At 40.3% G+C, this 22,986-nt stretch overlaps 1 protein-coding gene and 1 pseudogene across 4 annotated transcripts in view; both read right to left on the bottom strand.

Annotated features, from left to right (window-relative positions):
* Positions 1-22,986, bottom strand: part of PCSK5 (proprotein convertase subtilisin/kexin type 5) — a 456,302-nt gene that overhangs the window by 344,487 nt on the left and 88,829 nt on the right. The window lies entirely within an intron of this gene.
* On the bottom strand, positions 12,849-12,978 carry LOC118542784 (U2 spliceosomal RNA; annotated as a pseudogene).

Here is a 22,986-nt window from a genome sequence, read left to right as displayed (position 1 = left end):
CATCTATCTGAAATAGCATTCTGTGCCACTCTCTACCCTTGACTCTGACTTCATTTTCTTCATAGCACTCCTAACTACTGTATCATAGATCAACTCGTCTCTTTAAAACACATGTCTCCCACACCAGATGATAAAGGTCCCTGAAGGCATTCATTTTGCCTTATTGATTTTTGTATCCACAGAGTCTAACACAGAGTAGAAATTCAGTCATTGGATGCCAATTAAATGAACATTTAGTTTTAAGAAGTCACAGGGGGTCCTACAGAACATGACGGAAAGCATGAAGACCAATTAATTGGGAGACAGCTGTATGAAGGAGAGAGGACAGTGGTCTAGATTAGCGGGAACAGGAGAAACTACAGGATGTGATCTAGAATAGGCATTCTAAATATTTGTTGTTAGTAACAATGAGTGAATATGGTGAGAGAGAGAAGAATCAAGAACCATCAGATGTGTGGCTCAGACTACATAGCAAATGGTAGGATCACTTCCTGAGAAGAGCAGGACGGGAAGAAATTTGGTTAGGGAATGAAAATACTGACTTCAGTTCTAGAAATAGGGAAATTACAGTGACATCCACATAGGAGTAACCCGTAACAATTGGATATGTGGATCTCAAGTTTCTTTCTGCTCAGATCCACAAGTGAATTCTTCCTACAATTTTCGCATCATCTTATTTCCCATCTCAAATCTTTTTCATGTCTGTTAAAACGCTAACATCTTCACCCCTCACGTCACTCCACAATCTGGCAGTGAACACACTGTCTGGTGCCATTTGTTGCCCCAAAGTTAAACAATGCCTAAGGGCAGCATATACTGTGTAAATCTGACGGTCTTAGCAAGATTTGGGGTCATTACCAGAGGTGTTTGAAGCTAAAATGGACACAATTCTCCACTGCTCCCTACACCCAGGGCACTTGGAATTCCTCCCATCAAGCTATGAGGTTATTCCTTCCCCCTTCAATTTCTGGCTGGCTTGGTGACTTGCTTTGGCCCCTAAAAAGGTAATAGAAGTGACAGCGCTCCAGTCCCACACCTCCCACACTCTTTCTCTTGTCATCCTTCCCGGTGGCCATGCGAAAAGCGAAGGGGACCTGTTACAAGATGAGTGACCACACTGAAGAGATCAAAGCTGTCCCAGTTAAAGCCACACCAGACTCTCCAGCCCCCAGCAGACCCAGAATGGTTCACGGAGGCATGAGTGACCCCACATGAAACCAGAGAGTGGTTCAGCTGGGCTCAGCCCCAACGGAGGACAGGGAGAATCATAAATCTAATAAATAGCTGTGTTTTTAAACCACAAAGTTTTGAGAGTGGTTTTTGGGTAGCAAAAGCTAACTAACAGATGAAGTTATCAGTCTGAGGGAAGTAGGCCAAACCCAGAAAGGTAGGAAAAAATCAGAGCATTCGGTTGGCAAAACTTAGGTGGAAGAGAAGAAGGGTTGTCTGTATCTTCGGGGAGGAACAGCCGCGAAGCTACATAAATGTATCACATATGGGATCCTAACACGAACCCTGGGATCGCTGTGCATTTGTTCGAACTTTCCCTTCACAGAGCCCAGCATTTCCCTGCTCCCTCTCTTCAGCACTCACACCAGCAATCTCTGATTATATAGGGGTTTTCTTTTCGCAGTGAAATGACAAGACTCTTGAAGTACTGGAGTCTGTATTCCGTGTTTTTATAACCTCTAGAGTTCACAGTAAAAATACTCAATAATTTGTAAGTTTGTATTTATTGAAGAGAGAAGGCAGAAGTAAACTCTGGATAAAATGCAGCAGATAATCTACATGCTTAAGACATGTTATGCAGGTAGCAGGTAATAGAAAAGGTTCAAGTGGGATCTAGACACCTCTGTCTTCCGCACACGGGCTCCTAATAGGGCACAACTGCTGATTCAACTTTGCCAATGGGAAGATTCAAGAAACAGCACAGGAAATGCGCAGGGACTGAAGGCTTCACGAGGAATCATGGGAGAAGAGAAGAAGACATTCATGTAGGGGCGCTGGTTATGCTAATGGGCCACTGATGATGTTCAGTAGTCCTGGCAGAAGGATTCAGAAGAGAGACGACACAGGGACAGGACAGGTGTGCTCTTGTCCTCTGACAGGCCCGGCGGGAGAGGAGCTCGGGGTGCAGGTCCGTTTCCTTCCGACCGACACATGGCATAATGGAAGTAAACACTTCTCGACTCTTCTCTGGTTTTTAGTCAACGGCTCAATTTTATTTTTATTTATTTTTTATCTTTTTAAGATTTTATTTACTTATTTGACAGAGAGAGAGACAGCAAGAGAGGGAACACAAGCAGGGGGAGTGGGAGAGGGAGAAGCAGGCTTCCCGCCGAGCAGGGAGCCCGATGCGGGGCTCGATTCCAGGACCCTGGGATCATGACCTGAGCCGAAGGCAGATGCTTAACGACTGAGGCACCCAGGCGCCCCTCAATTTTAATATTGTCTTCCTTTCTGGTCATGAGGTAAATTCTTCCATGAGTTGAGGAAAAACTCCGTTTTACTAAATAACTTTCTTCCTGGCTGACTGTGAATCAAGAACCCGGGATTCGTGATACACTACTCTTTCCCCAAATGGCGCAATTAGTAAATTAGTAAGTTATGTGTACTTAAGGATGATCTCAATTATAATGTTTTCCCTAAATGCCTATAAAGCCAAGAAACAATTCCTATGTTGGAGCTCATGAAAATGAACTTTATAAGCAATGGGGTTGCATTATTTAGTAATTATGCAAACATCAATAAGAAGCAAGCCTCATTCTTTTCTAAAATGTAATTTCTTTGTTTACATTGTGTACAAAATTCTGCTGGCATAGAACTCTTCACCCTCTTAGTCTCTATGCACAAATCTGGCTCAGAAACTCTGGACTACTTTTTTTCCACCAAGATCCCAGGAAGAGGAGTTAAGAGATTGCAGGACTTTTCCCCCTGATGTGCAGAATATAGTATGGTTTGGATAAGCATAACCAACTGACTTCAGAACTCAAGTGCCCCACCCCTTCTATCTTTTCAAAAATCACAAAAGAAATTTTGAGGAAAAACAGAATTATTTCTAATATTGGGGACACTTAAGGTCAGGGAAGAAGACTGTGAATATCATTTGAAGATATTTAAACACAACTTTACGCATAGGTCATGTCTCTTCATTAATATTATTTTAAAAATGGCAATATTCTCATGAAAAATAAAGGCAGAGGCAGCTATGTTTAAAGTGAGGGAAAAAATCCATTTTTTCAATTGAAAAAAATAATGAAGAACCGGGATAAACTTATACAAGATCCTCTCAAACCCTCAGCATTCTGCAGTGAGGTTTGACATCATCAGTTTCTCTTAAATAGATGTGTGGATGTATGGATGGACAAAGGATGGACAAGAAAACAAATAGACAATACACGCAGGTGACCTTCCAAGTCCTACCACACTTTGACTTCTGTCAAACTTTTAATGAAGGATGTGCCCCTTTCCAGGACTCTGCAGAACTCTGGAACAGTAAAAGCTACTTCAACTTCACTAAGCTCCCCAAATTCTCATAGATTAGATGCTCCCAAAGGATGTTTTTCAATCAAGACTGAGTCACCAAAATGATACATATGTAGAAGGAAGAGGATACAGAAGAATGGGAGAGGAAGAGAGAATCAAGTCCACACAATAGTGAAGCCACGTGTATTCAATTGATGTTTAGAACTATTATATAAGCCCCTCCCCTTCCAGAGTAAAAACCCCTTGAACTTTCCTAATAAAACCCAAGCTTAACTTGTTAAAATTTAACATACAGACCAGCAGAAGTTCAGTCTTAAACATTAACGGCGGTTCGTTGCCCTAATTTTTGTCTCAAGAAAAGGCACCGAAGTAGATGCCATTAAAGGACAAGTAAGACTTGGTGATCTGTGGGAATTATACATAAAAATTAATGGGATGTGGAATTTCAAACAGCCTTTTTGGATTTTTAACTTTGTTTCTCTCTGGATAAGAGATTACTGACTGAACTTTCTGAACATTCTCAAGTCTCTGAAGGGTTTCGCCACACCCTTTAATAAGTCCTTACCTCAAATACATTTATTTCTACAAGAAACCTGCAGTAATTGTGGTATAGAAACGCTCAAAAGATGGAATAATAATATCAGTGTGTCAAATTCTTATTCTTAAAAATCAAGCAATCATATCAGGAGAGAGAGGGCGGTCAAGACCCACATGGTCATAACCAGTTGCTGACAAAAATCACAATTCCCCTTTGCTTTCCCACTAACAAAAACAGCCCGTGTCGACACCCACGCATCTTTTCTTTTTCCTAGTAACATGAATTCTCCAAGTATAATCTAGTCTTTATGCGTTTATATAATCAAGGAATAGGCTTGGTATATACAATGGAACCAAAAAAGTATGCTGCTTAGGGAAAGAGAAAAATCGTTAGTATCAATAAATGCAGGTTGTAGTGTCAACTTTTTCTTTCTCCTACACGGTGTAAACCAACTACCCCAAAACTTAACAGCTGAAAACCTAACTACTACAGCTCATCACAGTGCTGTGTTTGATGAGGGTCAGTTGGGTGGTTCTCACTAGGGCCTCTCATTCAGTTGCCGGCAGATATCCCTGGGACTATAGGCCCCTGAAGGCTCGACTGAAGTGGAAATTTAAGATGGCTTCCTGATTCACGTGAACAGCTGGAGAACCTTCAATTTTATGTGCAAGATTTAGTTATTAAGGTCTATTTGTCCCAGTAGGGTTATCTCCAAGCCCTTCTGAAGGACATGGATCTATTGTATAATGATGCTATCCCATAATAGCTAGAGGAATGACAGATCCATGATACCATTTCTCTACAGCTGTAAACTGTCAAACCATTTCTTTCATTCACTTATGTTCTATTAGCTTGTTTTTAACTTTCCAACCAATCCTAACTAAATGTTTTCTGGATGCTGAGTCTTCACCAGCGAATGAGAAAACAGGGTCTGGCCTTCACCAAATTTCCATTCAAGTTGGAGTAGGCAGATTATAAACAGACAAATGAGACAAACAGCATAATTAGAGATTATGGTAATAGTTACAGAGGAAATAAAAGATTTTGGAAACCACCAAGGGAAATGCGCTATTAAATGTATACACTCAGTTTTTTACAGTTTTGCTATTATTGAGCTGACCTTCACTCAATGAACAGAGAAACTTCATTTTGAAAAGAGACGTTTATGAGGATGAGGCAATAAACCCCAGCCTTAGAAGAGCAAGCGAGAGCAAAATTGAGGTTCCAGACCTATTGCCATTTAAAATTAAAAAAACAAAAGCAAAACACAAACCATTTCAAATACAAATTTAAAAACAAAAAATTTCCAAAGTCAAAGAACCCCCAGCAACATAGAGTGTGAAATATGCTATTACGGTGATGGGTCCACAGAAAAATACATCTATTTTTACCTCCAAGCAAAAACAATCTCGGCTTTGACAATCAACAAAATCAATTCAGATAGCTACCAAAAAGCCCACTTTAATATCGTTCCTTCTAGACTGAGTAAAAATAATTGTCCAAATCTACTTGACATCTTTGCTTTCAATGTCCACTTAAAGATGTAAACTAGAATAAAATCTACAAAGTTGCTTGTAAGGACCATGAAACATTTTGCTTGGACAGGCCAGTAATATATCTAGTGCTTCCTCCACTGTGGCAAGCAGCAGATGCTTCAGAAAAGATGAAGGATTCCATAATATATTTGATGAGCTACTCAATAAAGAAACCCACAGAAAAGATTGCTTCTTCGACCTGGTGAGGATTCTCTCCAGACCCTGAAGTATAATGAGCAAGAAAACAAAGTCATTTTTATCCTACACCAGCAAGTGTAATTGCAAATGTTTTTCTTACTAATAAAAAAAAAAGGTCGAATCCTTTGAAGAATCTAACCAAGCAACTTGCTTTAATAGCATCCCACAGAATTTCTTCGCTTGGAGAAAAATAATAATTCTGGGAAAGCGCTATACAAACAGAGTAGTACATCTTCATTTTCAGGGCATGGGCACCAAACCTTCTCTGTAGCAACTCTTATCACGGCATAGTCGGGGTAAACTAGAACACTGCTCCTGTAACACAGGTCACTTTCCCCCCCATTTACTAATGGGAGCAATGTTGAGTCAGTTAAATTCAACACGAGTGTTTGCACTTTCCATGGACACACACGCCAGGACTACACTACATAACTCATAACACAGTTTCCCAAACATCTGTTGTCATTTCTACCTACCCAATTGGTCATGGTCCCGAACATCCCGATGTCCAACAGTGGTATGTTTCCACCTTTGATTTAGGGGAGAGATTTCCAACGTTGAGAGAGTGTAGAGAGACATCTTGAAAGATGTTGAATTGGCATTGAAGAGATTCAAACAGCTGCTCGACGGACAGGACAGAAAACCTACCCCTCTCCATATTTTCAGTAGGAGGGAAGAAAAGGCCAATAAACAATAAAATGACAGGTCACAGTTCCCAAAAGCCTGGGAACTAAAACAAACAAAAAATAAAACTTCCTATAAAAAAGATGGGTTTAACCTATAAAATTCCGGTAGTTACTTTCTAGTTGGAATGAGTTTCTATTAACTTGGAATTTTTCAACTACAAAGAAAAGAACACCTAATGAATCATAGTCAGAAAGGTATTTATTTATTACTCAAGCAATCAGGTACTAGGGGATTCCATGTTTGGTGTAGCAGCTTAATGGTATCATTAAGGAACCAGGCTCTCGCCTGCTCAGCCACCATGCTTAGCTGACCTCTGCCCCCTGAAAGTGCCTCCTGCTTGCAAGATAACTGCCACAGCTTCACATCTGACATCCCTCACCAGCATCCCATTCAGGAAGGAAAGAAGTCACAAAAAGCTTTTCCTCATAAGAGAAAGAAGCCCCTCAGTATCAGATCCATCCTTGGACCATTCCTTAACTTGACACACTAAAAAGTTATTCACAATTTATCTGAATTATTATTTATCAAATTTCACTAGGTTTCCTATATTTTTATTAGCTAAATCTGGCAACCTTTAGTACCACAAGTCTAATAGAAGGAAACTCTGTGGAATGATAATAACTTGTCTCTTACTGATTACGATGTCTCCTAGTTCAACCAATTGCCTCTGTGTTTCCTAGAGAAGAATTAAAATTGCTAGAGTAGGAATGCAAAGAGAAGAGAAAATACAGTGTTCCATTTTCTTCATATCCAGAATAGGCTCTGAGAATCTAATGCTGGTTTGACTAGGATAATGAAAACCACCTAAATTGTAATCTCTTCATGCTGTCTTCAAAAAACACATATGTATCATATAGGAGAAATTACTGAAATATTGATAATACAAATTGACATAATTAAGAAAAAAGGAATACAATGAACCCCAAATCACACATAAGTAGAATACTCGAATCCAGCAGAACCGGCTCTAGAGAATGCTCCAGCGCAGTCAGGTGGAGACCAAGCAGATAAGTAAGGAGGCAGCAGAACCCCAATGGTGGTAGATAGATTTACCACATAACGAGAAAGCTCCATCTTCAGTAGAGGAATACTAACAACAGATCTGAAGCCTGGATAGGGCTCAAAGTGCAAAGAAACAGAGATGGCAGTCTTGGAAGGCATCACTTCCGAGCGCTAGGGAGCACCTTGGAGGGGGCACTCTTTGAAGACTTGATGGAGAAAGAGATAAGAAAAAGATAAAAAGAGGAAGTTAAAAAGAAAGAAAGAAAAAGAAAGTCACAAAGTCAGAAGACCAACTCCCTCTAAAAACTATGATCAAAACAGATGAACAAAGCCCGCAAAAGGCCATTGCACTCTTGAACTGCAGACCTCAACTAGTCATCCAAACTCCCACCTCCTTCTACACGCAACTGCTACTAACGATCTAAGAAAACAGAACAGTTCAAAAGGAGTGGAAACCAGTAGACAAATATCCATGCAAGGTTTCTACAAGAACAAAATAAGAAGTGAATCAAAATATTCCAGCTTATAGAACTCCTGCTCAAAAATCTGCAACAGAACAAAACTGTAACACCTGAACCCAAATGAAACACACTAAAATAGAACCTGCAGATATGAGACTAGAGCTCAAATTAAAAATTTAAAAGCATATGGATAGGAAAAAATCCAGAAAGATGTGAAACTAGTGTTGACTAAAACCCTCGAAATAAATCAAAGATGAAACTATATTAAAAATAATAATTAAATTACAAAGTCTCCAGCAGAGAATGGATTCAACTGAAGCTATAATCAGGAGCACTGAAAAAAAAGCATAAATATATAAAAAGAACAAAACAAAAAACAAAGTCGAGGTCAAAAGGATCCAAGGGCAAGTAAGTAATAAAGAAAATAGGCAAAGAAGATCCAATATATTTACAATGGTGTCTAATTTTTAACAATACTCTAAGAGAAAAAAATCTGTGTCTCTGGATCAAAAAAAAAAAGAGAGAGAGAGAGGGAGAGAGAGAAAAGAGTCATTAACAAGGTAAAAAAAACCATCAAGGTGTCCTTCAAGTATCAAGGCTACAAAAACTATTTTATATAATTAAGAACTTAGGGAGTACTATACTAATAATTCCTTTCTAGGTAGTGTAGCAAAGGGTATGCTTCATCCAACCAAAACACGACTGGCAAAAGAACTGATGATGAGCATGAAATATATTTAATTGTAAATATTACACTAAAAGCAAAGGTAGGAACAAGGATGGAAGAAAAGTAATTTTATGGTACATGTTCTGACAAAGCAGGAGAAATGCACTTAGAATGGAAGAAGAAAAAAATAGAAACGGTAAAATAGAATAAGCTAATGAATAATTGGATAGGTAAGAGTTGAAGAATATCCTTTAAATAAGCAGACAATCCAAATATAGAAGCCTAAGTGAGGAAAAAAGGAACTGAGAGCATATACACGTTATTTGTAATAATCATGAAAATAATAGAAACCTTTCCCAAAGCCAGAAGAAGTTATTTTAAAAGAGCAAAAACAAACCATACAAGGAAACACAATAAAAATAACCCAATACAGATTAAATACATATATATGTATATAATATAAAGTAACATACATATATGTATATAAAATGTATACATGTAAAATACACATGTGTATAGAAATATATACATATTATATACTCACATATGTATATAAATGTATATGTATATAAAATATATATATGTATATTATAGATATATAGAGATATATATAAAATAGTATGACAGAGTTGAGACTTTTTGGTCATATTTATAAATGTCAATGAGCTTAAAGGTCGCCACTAAAAAAAATATGTTAAAATTGGCTCATAAGGCAGAATCTAACTCCTAAAACAGAGTATTTCCAATGTCCAAGAATAAGGGATGAGGGTAATGAAAATTTTGCCAAAGCAACCACTGTGATCCGAATATCATACACCATACACAAAAATGCCATTTCCCACCTACCAAACTAGCCCAAATCACAAGTGACAGCACAGTCAGGTGAGGGGGGCAGGACTTCCTAAACAGCACTGAGGGCGACATAAACTCTGCTATCCCTGGCTCGGGGGGGGGGGGGGGGGGGAGAGGGAGGGTAAACTCTAACCCTTGCTTCTGCCTTTTGACTGAGCAATCCCGCAACTAGGAATTTACTCTGAAAACAATCTCTAACAACTTACGCGCAAGGTTATCCAATATGGAGTTATTTGTAAAAACAAAATATTGCAAAGAACCGAACTGCATTCATTGATGTCTAGTTAAATAAATTATGGTAACTCTCCTGCAACACAGCTGTAAAAAAAAGAAGAATGATCTCTATGAACTAATATGGAGTGATTTCCTGCATATACGACTTGATAAAAGCAAAAAGAAAAAAATGCATGTATGTATCCTATGCATTTTACTTTGAACCATATGTTTTACGTATCCCAAAAGAAAATAAATGCGTAAAATTAAATACACAAAATATACAGAGATGGGGGAGAGAGCTCTAAAATGGAACAAAACAGAAACAGATTAACCTAGCTATATATCACATTAATGACCAAATCACAGAGGAGAAAAGTAATTATTCAAGCAACTTTTGAGTCAAGTAGCCTGACTGTATTGCCTCTGTGGGATTTATTCTGAGAACAAAAAGAAATCTTGAATTTTACTTAAGTCTGTCGTTGGCAGTGGTATTGGTAATGTAATTCCAGTACCATTTGTCCGCACAGTAGTACATTTATTACACTGATGAGAACCAGGATTCTCACTGTGGGATGGAGGGGACAGAAGCTGAAATGGGTTGACAATGGGTCTACCTGTGCTACTGAATCAAATCTGGGGTGACACAGTGAACTCCAGATATAGATCTCTAGGCTCTGTCCATTGAAAAGGGGCCTAGAATGAAGGACCCCCTTCCTACCAAAATCTGGACTTTAAAATACCATTCCTCAACAGGAGAAACCATCTACTTGGGAGAAATGGGTCTCTCTAGGTCGGAGGTGGAGAAAATACAAAGTGAACATTTTGTTGTTCCATTCAAGGGGAAGTGCTGCAAAGCTGATGGGGGACTTCCCAAAAGGACACAGGAGTCAACCTGAAAAATCACCCACTCATCAAACTTGGCACACTTTAAGAACCAAAAAGAAATAATGTCAGTAATGAGTCACATTTAGAAAGAATCCATGCACTCCTAACAATATTGAAAAGGAAGAGTAATGAAGAAGGAGTTACAGAATTAGAAAATCCTCATCTTGGGGCGCCTGGGTGGCTCAGATGGTTAGGCGTCTGCCTTTGGCTCAGGTTATGATCCCAGGGTCCTGGGATCGAGCCCCATATCGGGCTCCTGGCTCAGCGAGGAGTCTGCTTCTCCCTCTCCCTCTGCCTCTCCCCCTGCTCATGCTCTATCTTTGTGTCTCAAATGGATAAATAAAATCTTTAGGAAAAAAAAAAAGAAAATCCTCATCTTGCAACCACTGATCTAGTGATCAATTTAGGCAGGAATCTTCAATGGATGCTGAAATCTTGGGGAGAAGTTGACCAGCAACATGATATTCACAACACTTGAAATACCACTGCCCAAATTTCTAATTAAGGAGACAAAACATACCTTTACAGTGGAGAAATCTAGCAGAGACCTCAACTGACCAAGTAAATAAATTTACCACCATCAAAAATAGGACTTCTAACCTTCTAATGTGACATGAAGCACTGAAAAGGGTATAATTTCACCTGAGTCGTTTTTGTACCAAAAATGGTTAAGCCTCCCTATAGTCCTGAAAAAAACCACCAAACCAATCCCAAGTGTGACTTATTCTACAACCACCAACCTGGACTCATCAAAACCATCAATATGAAAGACCATTCCCCACCCCCAGTAAAGGGAGGGGGAAACCTTCTAGATTGGAGGAAATAAAGAGATGAAATGAATAATGGGAATGTAGGATTCTGAGTTCTGGATCAAAAGGAATAGTTCGACAAAAATATTTCTGGTGACCACTGGGGAGATCTACAGATAGTAAATTGGATTAAGATCACTTTCATAGAGGTGAGAATGATGTTTTGGTTATATGGGAAAGTAGTCTTAGGAAAGGCATCTTGATATATTGATGGGTGCATTTTTATAATGTCTGCCACTTTCAAAATTCAGGAAAAATGTGTGTGTGTGCGCGCACACGCACATGTGTAGAGAGACAGACAGAGTATTAACTTCTGGTAAATCAAGGTGAATGAAATGTATGCGTTCCTACTAGTCTTTCAACTTATGTGTAGATTTCAAATTTATCAAAACGAACCAGTGGGGAGAAAGTACTATGGGCACAGTTTTTTTTTTTTTAAAGTACCCAACAGTGAAGCCCCGAAGGGCATAAAGCAAGGAGTCCATGCCATAATGACAGACTTCCAGATGATCCAGGGAGAGGCAGGGGGCACCTAGCGGCACCAGGAGCCAAGTGGCTGGGACCTCAGTGGCCTTGCCGACCACCCACCGCCCTCAGATGCCACGCCCCCGCTGAGGAGGCCTGTCAGCTGGCTCTTCTTCAACCTGTCTGCTGAGGGATTTGTATCAACAGCTGCCTTCACGTGGGCATGAACATGCATGACCAGGGTGCCCACCCATGCCCCATGATTTCCGTCACGGTGGAGACTTCCTTCCTAGAGCGTCACATTCGTTACTCTCGCGGCTTAGTTTCTGCTCTCCCTCTAAGTCCCTTTGTCCCAAAGGTGTGTGACAAGGCGGAGGAGGCTCACTGGTCAGAAAACAAGAACAGAATAGGGAAGGAGGTAAGGAGAGGACAAGAAGATGTGCGCCCCCCAGGAACTTTTCTCGGAATACCAGAGCAAAAACTCTTGTTGTTCCAGTAGATTTGAACTAGGAGTTACCGACAGCTATCTTGTAACCATGAGCAGAAAGCTTGGTTGAGAATGAAACCAAGAATTGGAGAGATCAGAGCTACACCGAGTGGCAGGAAGAACTGGGCATCTAGAGAGCCGCTTTATCTCCTGGATCAAGGGAGGCGTGCCAGTCTGCAGTTACATGAGCAATCAATTCCCTCTCTTCTATTACTTTTCCTTCCCCCAGTCTGGACTGAATTTTCTGGTAACTTACAATTCAAACAATCTCAAATAAAACATCTCATTAAAAATATATTGTCTGGGGAGAAATAAATTAGAGAAACAACCATTTACATTTACATCCCTCTGTTACCAATGCACAAAGCATATTAGGATAATAAAGGCTCTGAGAAGTCCTGCAGTTAAAGAACCGTTTTTAAGCTAGTTCAAACCAGTATGTCCCAAACCGCTTGACTTTGGAGATAACTATGAGCCATCCTTAAAAGCTGTGTTCCATCAGGAATAAAGTTTGTAATGACTGTGGAAATCATTCATTTGTCCGAAAAAGAAATCCTAACATGTGCTGTCACTTAATTTCAATCACTTAATTTCCACATCAGAAATTTGAGACCCAGACACTCAAATGAAAGATTATAACTCAGTATCAAGATGCTTCACTTGATCTTAGCCAAAAGGCCGAGAAGCGATCAGTATCAAGATGCTTAAAGATACTTGCAAGGGTCCAGAGTATTCGTGTGTGCCTGCACTATATTGTGAGCACAGAAAGTCAGCGATTGCTTAGCCTGCTTACGACCTGGCCAGGGAGCAGAGCACACAACCGGTTCATATTTGTATCCCCCACAGGTTGAATTATGTCTGATACATAGGAGGAGCTCAATAAATAAATGTTGTTGAATGAATAAAATCATTACCAACTCACTTTCTTCTGCGGGAATTACTTTTCTTGTTGCTTTCCTTCATTTTCCCTTCTGTTACACATTGAATTAATGCTTTTATTGAACAGTCTGTGGTAACTCCTAGTTCTTAAGTCCTGGGAGGAAAGAACTAATTCAATGCTCATTAGCGTGTACAACCAGTTTAAATGATTTGTTCATTGCACCTTCCCTTTTTCTTGTCCAGACTGAATCAGGTTTGATCATTACGGATCTCTTTAATCTTTCATTTCCTTGGACAAACTTCTGCAATTAGAAATGTTTCTAGTCCTGTTTTACTTCATCTTTCAAACTAATAAAGAATGGCAAGTTTAATATACTCTTTTCTAAAGTAGGCACATTAGGGGAAATAATTATATGCTATTGTGCATAGACCTAGTGAAGTTAATTTCATCCCTTCAAAATAGAATATTAATTCCCAGGCATCAGGTTGCTGAAGCAGATGGTTTTACTACTCTCCATCTATTGTCTATACAAACTAGAGAAATGCATGTCTTTGTAATATTTCCTGTTCTTCCAATGGCAACACAGAACGTGAAATAAACTAAAACATGTTAATAAAAAACAACAACAACTAGGATGGCAGAACAGATTTAAAGCAGTGGGGAATTTGGTTCGCGTCACTGAGAACAGACTTGTCAGCAAGGGAAAAGATACAGATGTAAGACTAATGGGGGTAAAGAAACTCTGTAGAATGGCTTTCAAATTGGATATATCTGTATAAACTCATGGTATATTTTATACATAAAAATGCACACTTCCAACTCTGTTTACCACAAAGGCCTCAAGACTAATCCAATAACAGTGAGAATCTGAGCACTCATATTGTGGTCTCTAAATATCAATTTAATAAAAAAGGGGGGGTGCCTGGGTGGCTCAGTCATTAGGCGTCTGCGTTTGGCTCAGGTTATGATCCCAGGGTCCTGGGATCGAGTCCCGCATCAGGCTCTCTGCTCAGCGAAGAGTCTGCTTCTCCTTCTCCCTCTGTGATCTCTCCCGCTTTCGCACGTTCTCAAATAAAATCTTTAAAAAAATTAAATTAAAAATTTTAAAAAGGAGGGAGCAAGGGATCTTTGGAGAAATGGTTGATTCCATGTCTGGAACAGGAGATACACAAGATGAGTACAGAACAGCTTGTCATACCACAGAGAAAGAATACTGGGGTCATATCAAAAGGACCTAGGAGCTAACTTGATGGGCTCTCACTGACCAAAGACGGGGCACCCTCAGTAAGAACAAGGTTCATAATGGGAATGAAATAAAACACATGAAATATACTTATATCCATGCATTTATAATGAAACTTAAAAAAAATAACCCAAACTTATTGGTAGCTTTTGGTGAACACTAGGAAAGTAATCTCCAATAATGAGAGAACTGTAGGAACTGTACCTCGTGACGCCAAATAATTGATGAGTAATCCCTCTCTATTAAAAGCATTCCAGCCAAATAAGTGAAGGGATCACAGAAAGAGAAGATCACTATTTTTTTTTTAATAAAGATTTTATTTATTCATTTGAGACACAGAGATACAGAGAGAGAGAGAGCATGAGCAGGGAGAGAGGGAGAGGGAGAAGGAGAAGCAGGCTCCCTGCTGAGCCAGGAGCCCGATGTGGGGCTCAATCCCAGGACCCTGGAATCATGACCTGAGCCGGAGGCAGATGCTTAACCATCTGAGCCACCCAGGCGCCCCGAGAAGATCACTATTTTGCAAACTCCAACAAAGAACGAAAGGATCTATGCGATGGTAGCTGCTAAGATCACAAAGCAGACATGCTGCACCTGTTGAGGGAGCAAACACACCAACGAGGTAACTAACACACAGTCTCAACCTCACACTCTCGAAAATAAATTTGAACTTGAATCTGATCGAGCCTTTACCTCCCTCTTCCTATCTAGCGAGTTAGTGATAAGATTAGGAACAGAACATGCTAAAGGACCCCACGAAAATGCAATCAGCAAAATCTAGACCACAGCAAGCTCTAAATAACCTAGATTCTTCCACCAAAAATTTTCAAAATGGAAGTAAGCAATAGAATAAAAGAAATCTAAGAGAAATACCAACCCATCACAAGGTATGAGCCCTATTTGGATCCTGACTCAAACTACAAAGCAAAAACTTATGAGACAATAGGGAAAATTTGAAACAGACGGGGTGTTTGGTAATATAATTATTGTTAATTTTTTATAAGTGATAATGACATGATGTATTGTGGGGAAAAAAATGGCCCTTATCTTACAGAGATACATACTGTAATATTCAGGGGTGAAATGAAGTGTATGAACTGCTTTAAGATAATCAAGTAGAGGGGGGGCAATAAATGAATGAATATTGGTCTTGAGTTGATCATTACGGAAGTTGGTGATGGGGACATGGTGTTCATTATATTATTCTCTCTACTTTTGCTTTCAATTTCCAAAAAGTTTCTGTAATGTTTGCAGTGAAAGCTGGGGAAATAGGGATCAGATGTGATCCTCAACCTGAAATTTTGACCTGGAATTTAGGAGTACGTAAAGCGACAGGGACATAAGTTTCTGATCAAGTACAAGGAAGGGGTTTTGAACTAAATTGTTCATTACAGGAAGAAAGGGCTATCTGAGGAGAGTATACCTCTGGCCAGTGAAAATATACAAAGTAGGTATTAAACATGAGCTGAGGGCTTGCATGAAGTTATTTTTCAGACTCATTCCAATTTGATGGTCTACAAACTGCTTCCCGCCCCGTATCTTCTTAAAGACCACCTGACTCAGAGTACTAATTGCAAAAACATGCACGGCACCAGTTTGTGTGTGTGTGTGTAGGTAGTGTGCATGCATGTGAAGCAGAAGGGCCTAGGATTCAGCGCACAGGCATGAAAGAAAAATGAGAACAGGCATATAAAACATTTCAGCAGAACAGGAATGATCTAAAACCACATTTATGTAGCCCTGCTATGTATGCTTAACTCACTACTGCTGAGAGTCGCGGTGAATTTCTTTTAGTTCCCTGAAAAATAAAAATGGTTTCTCTATCACTAGGTAACAAACCCAAACATCAGGCTTTAAAACACTAATTTAACTCGGTTTCCGGAAACCATGCGAAGAGATCATTAAAAGAACTCAATCCTGTGCTACCTGGGCATAATTTTCTTTACTTCAGACGTGCTAATTCAGTCTGTTTAGATCAGAACTTCCATCCCAGTAGGCTTTTTACAAGGGCCAAATTCGACTCACCAAGAAACTAAAAAAGACTGACCAAAAAAAATAAATAAAACTACATTTCTTCCAAGTAGTCAAGATTATTCTGTAAATTTTGTACTAAAGATTTGAATAGACACCATCCTAACCGACTTTTTTTTTCCTTAGCATAAAGGAAGAAATTATTTATCAGGGTCTTCTCCTTTTAATCAAGGAAAGATTAATCAGTGAACGCATTCTTTACTTGGTCCACATCTTCTCCCATCGTGAAGAGCAGCTCCACATTACAACCCAAATTTTGACTCTGACATATGCGATTAAGTAATCAATCCTCTTTCTGGAATGTCTAGGTTCAATTTACCTCTCTCCCTGTGATTTACCTTCATCTGTTGTACAGTGAGTCTCTCGGTGTGTACCATTTGCATATTGGATTATCCATTGCTAGCCTAGAATCTCATCCCTAGGCTGAGACGGTCTACCGAGGATTTTCTCACACTTGAGAAACGGGAAAAATCACATTGATGGGCATGTGCATTCTATTTGAAGACAGTTATTACTTTCTCTTCCCCAGGCAGCTGGGACGTTTTGATTTTTCTCATCCCCGCAATGCTAAGAATCATTTCTTGTACTCTACTGATTTCCGGGCCAAGTTCACTGCTAACCAAAATTAAGGAAAGACAGCATTCCAGATGCCTCAGATAACTGTAGCATTTGACTGTTCAACACAGGACATTTGAAGGCATCATCATGTTTTAGGAAGAGCCAACTCAGTCCTATGAATTTGGAAAATTTCAGATGAAGGCTGAACCACTGACCCTCTCCTCACTTTCTAACAACATTTATTGAGTACTTACTAAGAGAATCCTACTTATTGGCAGAGAGAGGAGTAAAATAAGCCAAAAGTGTGCTTTAATCACTGGAACGAGCCCTAACATGGGGTGAAAAGTAAATGAGAAGTGAGGAATTCAGACAAACTGTTTGATAAAAGAAACTGTCTTCAACACGTTAAGAAGACAACCACAGATTAAGTGAGCTCAAGGGTCGGTGGCAATCCGCTAACAGAAAATGAGTTACTAATTAAAGAAAAGGTTTGACTACAATCTTGATAAACACAACTTTGTTTCTGTTAACAGATCCTTCATCACCTTAGAGTGGGGCCCACAGGACTAGACTACCCACGTATTTTTACTCTTTGAAAATAAAGCTGAGAAGATAAATGACCAGTATGGGCTAAGTTCTAGCTTGCTCATGGAAATTCATCAGGATTGGCATAATTTGCACCTGGCAAGAATGAATATTATCTGAAGTGATTTTTTTTCAAGTGGATCATCAATTACTGGCCTCTTCTGGAAGCACTTTGACTAGTTAATTATAGGTTAACTTCATATTCCTAACATAGTGACTTCTATCACAACCATCATGGGGGATAGTGAAATCACATGAAGTCATCACAATCATCATGATAATAAGCAAGCAAGAGAGTTGTGCCAAGGCACTTTCAGCAGACTACCATCAACTGATTAGGCCAAGTAAAAAAATCCAAATTTCTACCCATAAAATGTTCCACTTACTCTTCATTAAAGAAGGCACTGTGGCCAACTTATTTACCATTTGTTCCTTGGTGCTGGAAATATTCTAAGTGCTAGGAAGAAAGTACATCTCTGCTAAATAGGAATGAATGAATGAATGAATATCTGCCTAACAAGAACTTTGATTCTGGTGGATTTTCCAGTCTGTAAAACAAATATGGACCATACTGGGGATTTAGGTTGCTCTCTGGGAGGGAATACTTAGGAGTATTTTTCTTTAGTGTTAATTTATTTGTTCAGTGAACACAAAGTTCTTATAAAGCTGGAGCTACTCTTCAACCCAGCCACTTGTGTGCTTGGCCCCCCTAAATACACTTGGCTGGCATCTGGGAACTTGGATTTAGGTAGAGTTCTCACCATTCCTTCATCAAAATGTTTCATTTGCCTAAAGTGTTTATGCAGACATTATGGTCTATGCTACATACCTTCTGAAAACATGGAATTTGGGTACATGGGAGGCACTGAGTATCTATACAACCATCCCCAGTAAAAACCCTGAACATGAGTCCCTAATGAGTTTCCTTGGTAGGCAACATCTCATACATGGTGTCACAATTCATTGCTGGAGGAATTAAGTGCTTCCTGTATGAATCCACTGAAATAACTCTCTTGGAAGCTTAAGTAAGCTTGGTTTCCTCTGGACTTTGCTCCATGTGGCTTTTCTTTTTGCTGATTCTGTGTTGTACCCTTTCACTGAAATAAATTACAGCCATGAGTGTGACTATATGCTGAATCATGTGGGTCTTCCTCATGAATCACCAAACCTGGGGTGGTCTTGGGGATCCCCCCAACACAGGGGACGTAGTGAATCTGAAGTCATCATGAAACCAAGGGACGTTGCATAACAGTTGGGAGCTCCTGGGATGGGTCTGAGCTGTAAATCAAGACATGGGCCCATGGGTGGTGTGTAGTCTCCCTTGAGCCCCGATCCTGTTGAATTGCCAGGTGGAACTAGAGAACGTTCAAGAAGGAATGAACTTAAGACAATATATCTAGTCCAGATTTCTCATTTTTTCAGATGGGCTAAGGTTAGTCACAGAGCGAGTTAGAAGTAAATTTTAGTACACCAAAATCGTGTCTAAGCCCCCACTAGTTCCTACCAGTACCTCATTTGTTGCTTGGCTGGAGCCTGTCCTTTCTCAGAAGACCTCCTGTTTGCATCAAGATGCGCCACATGGTCGCAGATTTGCACCATGTTGCATTTTCAATTAAACCCGCTAAATGGGGTGTTTTAAAAGGATGATTTCCAAGCTGCCAGGACAATAATGCCACAAACTCCACCAGATTTTATTAGAGTCAAATGACAGTATAAATCATTAGGAAAATGTGTGCCAACCACAGAAACAGCAATGTCTCAAACTCTTGGAGCACTGAACACCATCCAGTTGGCTGAGAACAAATCATGTGGCTTAAAATCATTTTTCACAATTACTAGCCTAGCTAGTTCATTGTTTTTGGCAGATCTGCCCCACATGCATAGCCGAACTCAGCTAATTTTCACTCTGCTGATCGACAAATATAATTTTTTCCCCTCAGAAAAACCACCCAGAGAGCTTTCATGAAATCTTGAGGTAGTACATCAAAAAGTGAGCCCATTTATTAGAGCCTGGCTTGAAAAATGCATATTAAATAGGCCACCCTATATTCATCACAGAAAATTCTACTGTGCTAAGATGACGAGTTCAGAATATCAGTCATACTACTAGAGTCTAAGAGTCAAAGAACAAGATTTCACAAGCCCTTCTTTACTTTTCTCTTTTGAACTGAGCTTGCCTTCCATAAGGCACAAAAAAAAAAAAAAAAAAATTAAGTTATTTACTATGGGCTTGTCTAAAATCCTTATTAGTTCTTCTTTTCTTTTCAAATTATTAGTTCCATAAGTTAGACAAGAGATATCGTACGACGCTACATCAATTTCTTTACACAATAAAATATTTACATGACTAAAATGAACAAAAGACCTTTTCTATCAAACTTAATTTTTCACCCAAGTTTCATTTCCAGGTGGTCTTCTGGGGACTGTTCGTCAAGAGCCCAAGTGTCGAATTCTATCCACGAATGGGTGTTTTAGGATGATTTCAAATAATGTTAATCTGCTGCAAATTGAATACCCTTCCCACAAAGAGAAGCATCTGCCAACAAAGGGCATCTCCCCCATGTACTTCAAGTTGAGCATCCGCGCTAACTCTGTAGAGGATGAAGGGATGTTATTAGGATTGAGCTCACAAGGGACTTCAACAGTTTCATGTTCTATTCCTTAGTTTGGGAATGAGTGGATAGGCACTTGTGGTATTCTTTACAATTTCTCTATACCTGAAATATTTTACAATAACTTAAAAAATATTTAACCCCCTGGATTTGTTTGATTGGAATTTCCAGACTCTTGGGGAAGCACCTTACTTAGTCTTGCTGTCTCTAGAGTCCCGCTGAATTTTCTTTAGTAGGATCAAAACGATCTATTATACCAGCTGGGTACATTAAAACCATTTCTGGGATGCCTGGGTGGCTCAGTGGGTCCAGTGTCTGCCTTTGGCTCAGGTCATGATCCTGGGGTCCTGGGATTGAGTCCCACATCGGGCTCCTTGCTCAGCGGGGAGCCTGCTTCTCCCTCTCCCTCTGCCGCTCCCCCTGCTTGCACTCTCTCTTTCTCTCTCTCTGACAAATAAATAAAATCATAAGTACATAATAAATTAATTTTAAAAAAAACCATTTCTATTATACTGAGTTCCCAAAGACTTGGCCAAATCTTCACGACCTTTCCTGTCAGATAATCTTTGTCTGCGGAGCATCTTGAAAGAATATATAAGCCAAGACTATTTTCAATCAGTGCAAGCAAAGTAAAACTATCTTCTCGTATTAAAGCTGCCAGCTTCCCAAATAGAGAATGCTGAAGGAAAAAGGTAGAAGATCAAGAAAAACAAGTTAAATTGACCAAGTGTGCTTTAAACTGTCCCTTAAGTTTGAAAAGCCCTCCTTACACCAGCTGATGACGGGAAGACAGAAGCCAGCTCTGTTCATGTAACACTCATGTTTGAGGTAGGGTAGAGCAAAGAGGTCTCAAAGGGGCCCCGGGACCCTAACATCAGCATAGATTGGGAACCTGTTAGAAATGCAGATTCCCAGATACGGGCTGGGGGTGTGTGGGAGAGGTGGGCAGCAATCCCTCCAGATGATTCTGACCCCTGCCAGTGTACGAACCATGGATGTCAAGGTTGGAAGTCCAGCCTCTGGGGTCAGAGTCACTGGGTTTTGAATACCAGGGCTTGTCCCTGGTAAATAGGGTGGGACTTGGGACAACTTTCTTAATTTGTCTCTTCTTTAATTTCCTCAGCTGTAAAATGAGGACAGTGCTAGTCCCTAGCTCACTGGAACACTGGCGGTAAGATGATACATGTAAAGGTTTGGCAACATGCTTAACACATACTAAGCACTCAATAAATGTGAGCGATTATTTTCTCTACTATGGAGCTCATCACAGATTTGCTTTTCGTTCAGTTTACTCAACTACTGATTTGATTAGCATTTATTGAGCATTTACTCCATACCAGACTCAGGGCACTGAGTCACACAGCATTCAGTCCTGAGTTAGTGCCGATGAAATCTCACCACCGGTGCCATACTCCCAAAAACATCAAGAATCTCTGATGGGGGGACCCCAAGCTTGGATAGGTTTTAAAAAGCTATTCAAGAGCTTTTAGTTTCTTCCAATGGAAGCAGCAGACCTGCAAGCAAGAATTACAAAGCCCAAGAAGCAGAGGCTGGATGTATGTACATGACCCCAGAGAAAGTTCTGGAAGGAGCCCTTTGCCCAACACGCTTTCGTTTGTGCTTACATATTCCTCCCCTGCTTTACTGATCTTCTTAGGAAGCACAAATCATGTTTTCGTCAATCCTCAGTGCCTGCCCCCTTTGCCAGACAAAGAATTCCTACAGAAGGAAGCCTGTCAATGCAAGAAGAATGAGTGCTGTTTTTAGGATTGGGCCCTCCCGACTCCGGGAAGCCTGAGCACAGTGTTTCAGGACAGAGGAGTAATTTTATGGCCACCGTCTCCTCCCTAACCAACTCCTGTAGATGCAGATGTACATTTCCCTGGATAAATGGCCCAAGCCCCAAGGCCAGACATAATGGTTTCACACACCAGTCTCCAAGGGGAGGAGCCACAGGGGCAAAGCTTTTAAATTAATTAAAAGAGACACTCAGGCACACTTCATGCCATTCTTTAATCTCCACTCTCCTGTGATAAATATAGAATGACAGGCCCGGGCCCAGGCTAATGAGTTGAAGGCAGGATCCTATGGAGACTCGCCAAGCAGCCCTCAGAAACATGGCAGCAGGGCCCAGGGCTCAGAGAAAGGAAGAAGAAAATCAGCACCTTGCCCCAGCTGGGTCACTGATGTGCCACCAGAATGCTCTGAAGCGTTCCCACTGGACATATGATCCCCCTCTTCCTTGACCAGCGACGGTTTAAACAACAGACAGAAGGAAACAGCATGCATTGCAGTAAAAGGTCAGAGAGAAGTAACAGTTAAGATTTACTGACGGTTTTCCAGTGTCAGAAAAGGCACTGTGCTAAAGCCTGTTCAGGTAGTACTTCATTTAATTGTGGTGACCAGCTTCTCAAACATTCCTCATGCCTCCTAGCATGCACACCCTCTCCATACAGTCCCCTCACATGCTGAACCTGAGCTGGCACATGTGACTGATAGAAAATTCCAGAAGAAACGGTCTGTGACTTCTGAGCTTAGATGATAAAAGGCATCACCACTTCTAACATGAGCTCTTGGATCACTTGCCCTGGGGGAAGCCAGCGCCATCTCAAGAGAACATTCAGGCTGCCCTGTGGTGAGGCCAGTAACTAGGCCACTTGTAAGTGAATCCTCCAGCTGCAGCCAAGCCTTTGAGTCATCCAGCTTAAGCCCCAGACACCACAGAAAGAGAAGCCATCCTTGCTGGGCCCTGTCTGAATGGCCTAACCCACAGAACCCATGAAGTAATG

The sequence above is a fragment of the Halichoerus grypus genome, chromosome 14 (assembly GCF_964656455.1).
Source record: "Halichoerus grypus chromosome 14, mHalGry1.hap1.1, whole genome shotgun sequence".
Taxonomy (NCBI): Eukaryota; Metazoa; Chordata; class Mammalia; order Carnivora; family Phocidae; genus Halichoerus; species Halichoerus grypus.
The sequence above is the reverse complement of the archived record's forward strand: the minus strand, read 5'-3'. Positions and strand labels throughout refer to the sequence as shown.